This window comes from Typopeltis vanoorti, chromosome 11 (genome assembly GCF_054136105.1).
Source record: "Typopeltis vanoorti isolate ZY-2024b chromosome 11, IOZ_Tvanoo_1.0, whole genome shotgun sequence".
NCBI classification, from domain to species: Eukaryota; Metazoa; Arthropoda; class Arachnida; order Uropygi; family Thelyphonidae; genus Typopeltis; species Typopeltis vanoorti.
This window is the reverse complement of record NC_143559.1, coordinates 119,816,362-119,822,361: the sequence shown is the minus strand read 5'-3', so window position 1 is coordinate 119,822,361 and position 6,000 is coordinate 119,816,362.

The window sequence follows — 6,000 nt, the reverse complement described above, 5'->3', positions numbered from 1 at the left end:
ATAATTAAAGAAAATCCTATATTTACTTGGTATATTTAAATCACTAAAAAAAGGTGTAAATATGTGAACTGACATTACTGAGACATGAGCCATGTGAGAATGATTTGCAAATAGCAAATATAAGAGAAAGAGCAGGTATGAATAGAAATACTCCATTAGAGGCAAATGAATTACTAATAATTTATAGTTGTGGTATTATATATATGTATGTCCAATAAGTTGCTGCGGTAGAGCAAATTACATGTGATCATATAATCTCTAGACATGCAAGTTTGCATTTAATGAAAAACTTATGAGAAGAGGGAAAAGAGATTTGTTTGCAAATGATAAATAACTAACCAACAGCAAACTACAACTATATACAATGGTAGCTTAGTAATTAGATACAGGGAGAGGCTTATCTACTGAACTAATAATATTGATCATATGATTCATCCAGACATGCCATGAATAGATGTGGGTTAATGCAGCATTAAGCAAGCTAATTCTTTTGTACAATTTCTTGGGCTTATGTGTATTTATTCCTATTTTTTAATTATAATTCACTTTGTTTTCTAAGAAGAATTTTTTATTTAATAATGATTTTACTGAACAGTATAAACTGTTTTTTTATATAGTAATAAATATAGACATAAATAATTCCCTTTTTTCAAGCAGACATTTAAAAAAAAATATAGCTTATTTTCTTTATGCAGAGAAAATTTATTATTTAAGAATACCTTTACATTGCATTATTTTACAAAGTACTTGCAGAATGATTTGAATAGGATGGAATTGTGGGCAATGAGAAAATGGATTTCAGTTCAATGTCAGTAAATGTAGAGTGATTAGATATCCAATGTCTTATTATATTGGTGGGATTATGGTAGAAGAAACTGATCAGATTAGGAATCTTGGAGTTTTAACAGACAGGAACTTCAAGGATCATATAGCAAAAATTGTAAATACAACTCAGAGAATAATTGCAATTCTGAAATGAACCTTAACATGACCTCCCTTGGACTATTGCATGCAGGTCTGGTCTCCTGGTTTCTGTGGTGATTCTGATACAGTGGAGAGAGTGCAAAGGAGTGTGTCAAAAATGATACCAGGATTGTGGAATACTGATTATGAAAACAGATTGAGAATTTGTAGAGTGCAGACACTGGCAAACAGGAGAAGGAGGGATGATATGATTGAGACTTCTGAAAGGGTCATACAGGATTTCAGTTGGAATTTTTCATTTTATGGCAGGTGGGAAAAGGAGGAGAGGGCATCCTTGGAAGCTGAGAATGAATGCCACCAAGGGGATGAGATCTGGATTTTTCTCTCATAGAGTGGTGTGTGATTGGAATGGATTGCCATTGGGTGTTGTGTGTACAAGCAGTGTGAATGAATTTAAGAACAAGCATGACAGCTGGTGCATGTAGTATGGGACCCTAATTGATAAGTTTCTGACTTCGTTGGGTCTAATAATAATTTTCTCTACTGTATTCCATTTGTTTGCAGAAACTAAATATTTACAGATACCTCAAATCTCTAAAATTTGTTTATCATCATCAGAATTATCTACCTGTTTGAGAATTCTACCCTTGTCACATTTTTTTTTCTCCTTTTTTGTCAGCAGCAGCCCTTCTGTCTTATCAATCATGATATCCTGCATATGCTATTATTTTGTTGAAAATCACCAGATTCAGTTTCTTTTCTTGTAGGAGGATTCATTTTTTATTCAGGAAACAGACGTACTTACTCATTACTGTTCTTTCCAAACAATGGAAATAAAATGTCCCTGCAAACAGATACTATAGATGCAAGAACACGTTATTGTATCACTAAATCATCCAGCACAGAGAGAACTAGTCTATGTACTATATTTAGCAACAATTAGTGTAATTAGAAACAACTGGAATGAAAATGGTTCTGCCCACAGACACTATACCATGTACATGCAAATCAAGCAGTTTATATTGTAGTGACAAACACAGTATCAAACTAAATATGTTGTCCTAACACACTATTTTATATTTTCAGTTGCAGAAAACACATTTTAAGTTATATATATAGAACTTGAAATCAGTTTGAATTACATTTGAGAACTTCTGTATCATTAAGATAGTTCACAAATATAAATTTTACAAATAAAATTCTATCAAAAAAATTGAAACTAGCATGCTGAATAAATTGAAGACTTTGTAAAAATGTGCCTGCCTGACACACAACACATGTAAAATGCTGCCTGGTGTGACTGTGTTAATTTATTTGTGCCACCTGTCATGTACATGTATTTTAAATTTCTTTTTTTTTTTAAAAAAAAAAGCTTAAAATTACAATTGATAATAATTTCTAAATTATAAATAAACTCTTTTCAGATATAATATCAGCTTCAGAGGCCATTCTGACTTATTAAGTTTCGACTTACTTCCAGAACATAATCCATAGTAGATTGAGGACTGCCAGCATTGGCATTACTATGATTCACATTTGTATATTAAACCTTCTGCATAGTAGATAACTGACTGCTTAAAATTGACTGCATACAAGTAGTCAACTATGGTTGCATTCAAGCTGGTTGAATACAGATAAAAAAGAATGCAAAATCAACTTCTTGCTCCATGTTACAGAACTGACTCTCACTATAGCATGCTCATAGAAGTATGAGCATGCTATAGTGAGATCTAGATGACCATAGGAATAGTTTGTTAAAGTAAATTCTTATAGAATAGCACTGTACCTGTGGAGCTTTAGTTGAGACTTTTCAGTGGTTTGTTATAGTGAGCAAATTTATTATAGCTGTTTTTGTTCAGTGAGAGTTAATTTTATAAGCTAATTTCAATCTTATGATAATAATAATAATAACAAAGGAATTCAACTTAATCCTAGCAAGACAAAGATTATAGTTCTCAAAGGAAATACAAACAGGGAAGCTCTAGAAACAAGCATAACTTTAATGGAGAAAGTGAGGAAGTCAGCAAGTTTGAGTACCTGGGATCCATTATTAATGTGAAGAATTGCTGTTCAGAAGACGTCAGAAGAAGATTAAAAATGATTAAACAGTCAGAGACCTGTCTAAAATCTGGAAGAATGGATCTATCTCCATGGAAACAAAGCTGAGGATTTTGGATGCAGTTGTTTTTCCAACAGCAACTTATGAATGTGACACTTGACCTAAAGAAGTCAGATAAGAAAAGGACAGTCGCTTTTGAGATATGATGTTACAGAAGGCTGTTGAGGATGTCAATTAAGGTTATTGACAGAAGAAAGTTAAAATATTTTGGACACATTGAAAGGATGGAAGGAGGATTTCTCAAAATAGTAATAGAAGGTAAAGTTTTGGAAAAAAAAACACATACCACCCATCCATCCAATGAGATGGATGGATGGATAGTATGTGTGGAATGACTGATCTTCAGGTTGAAGATCAGTTGAAGCCTCCAGAAAAGCATACATACAACAGGACTGGTATGGCACACCACCGAGCATCGGGGTGACCATACAATGCTTGGTGGATGTCCAATGAATGGATGAGATGATGAATAATAAATCTGTCAATAAATGGAATTTGCCAATAACACAACTAATGACACATATCAAGCACTAGCTATAAATAGGTAACTGACTACCTACCCATGGGAGATAGGCACTGCAATCAAATGAGTGTACAGCATGATAATTGGGAAACATCATTACCTGAGTGGCTTTGAAGAGGAGATAATAGAGAATTAGACAGCTTGGCAAGGCTTGGGACTCACTGTCCTGCCAGGATGGCAAGGTGAAACAGACTCTTGGGTATATCCAGAATGTTAATAAACAGAAAATATCAACTTACCACTGGATATGTAATCAGAAACATATGCTTCCAATCACATGTCAGATGATTTTACTGAATTGTAAAGACCAATACATGTGCTACAACAAATGAGAGCATGATAGAACTGAGACCTCCTTTTTATTTTTTTTAAATGAAATCCTATCTATTAAAGGTTGTAAACCTATAGTGCATTAGTATCATGAGTGGGCTAAGGGTTAAGTAATCCTGAAATCCTACTCTAGAGACCAAACAACTTTCTTTAATCTCTTCAGACCTCCAATAAGCATAGTGGGGATCTAACATGTTATATATCAAGTTAGCATTGGATATGTAATCAGAAACATATGCATCCAATTAAATGATTGGAATGGGTAATCCCAGAACCTCACTCTAGAAGACTAAGCCTCTTCACACCTCCAATAAACAAGGTAGTTGTCTAGCACTAGTTAATGAAAATAATTTCTTACAGAGATTCATAAACATCCATGGCCTAGTGGGAATCCAACTCACAGACTGTAATCTGAAAAGCAAAGCTATTATCCACTTGGCCAACTGTGAGAGAGAATATATCTGAGCACACAAATGGACAAATGTTAAACACATTCTATGTTATTTTTGAACAGGATGTCACAGCAGATGACCACAGAAGTTATCATGCCTATTTAACAAAAATAAACTGTGACTAAGGGTGAAGAAACATTAGTACAGCAATCCCTTGATTAATGCGCCTAACGTGTTCTTTAAAACAGGCGCATTAATAGAAAACACACCAATCGAATATAATAACCTATGGGAAATTGTATAATTCGTTCCTCAGATTTCTTTTTTGACCCTTAAGTTTTTTTATAAAAGAATTAGGGTATATTTCAGGGTCTAGTTAAAGGAAAACCATGAAGCTGAAAGACAATAAAACATATTCAGAATATAAATTTATTATTCTGCTTCTTAACAAAGAAGTGAGCTAATGCAGTTTAGCAGGCATACCTTCTGTTTCTGTTTTTCATACAACTGATGGTATGGCCCTATTACTTCTGCAAATTTTACTGGTTCTCTCTTCACCAGGGTCAGTCTCTAAGCATTGCTGCTTAAAAACTTCAATTGTACAAAAATTATTTTCAAATTGTTTCTGTGAAACTCTGGGCTTGTCAGTGATTAAATTTTCTTCATATTCTTCAGGATCTTCCCGCTGTGCATCTAAATTTAGCAAGTCGGAATCACTCAACTTCTCAGAATGAGATATAATTAACTTAGATTCATTTGAAAAGCCTCTAAAATCATTTGCACAGCGTGGAAGAATGTGCTTCCAAACGGCTCGCATATTGCTAGCAGTAATTTCATTCGACTTTGTGACTTTATGACCAGGCTGAGATTTCTCTGATTTGGTTAGAAACGTCTTGGAAGGCATTTGCTTCCAAAAAAAGGCCAGTTTCATGGACATTAAATATTTGTTGATCACAATAACCCCCTTCTTACACAATTTTCTTCAAAATCTCTGGATATCTCCTTATCTGCAATTGCAGCTTCGCCTGTTGATTAGAACATTATGTAGGCTAATTCTCTTTTTGAAATATTCAAATCACCCAGCACTAACATGGAATTCTTCTTCTTTTCCATCATTGATAGCCCTTTCTTTCCAGGTTGCAAAGAGACTTAATGCTTTTGATTTCATAAGGCCACTGTTTAGCGGGATCCGTTTTTGGTTACAATCTTCGATCCATGTAAAAAAAAAGACGTCTCTCTAATTCAATTATTATAATACTTTGATTTTGAGTGCATGCATGATGAACTTGAAGCAGCCTTACCTTTCTCTTTGTATTCAGCAGTTGATTCACCTATTTTTGTGTTCTTGTCCTATCCTTGCTCTGGACTCACCATGTTCATTTTTCTTTATTATTTCACGTGTTTCTTCTAATCAGATTACTTTTCGAATCATTTTCACACTTTTATTTTTTGCTCACTAATTCTTTTACTCATGATTAAAGGTTAGGCTTTAATCATGAGTAAAAGTAGAATTGCATGAGATATGGTCAGCAAAATGCTATGTAAAGCAGATGACATAAATTTTGCCAGTAAATAACGTTGTAAAATGTTTCAAATCGATAACTAAATTATTTCATCCTGGTGAGTGATTTTTTAAAATAGTTAGCCATAAAAAATGTCTAGATTGAAAATTTTTAAAATCTGTAGCATTTATTTTTAAGATGTATATAGGT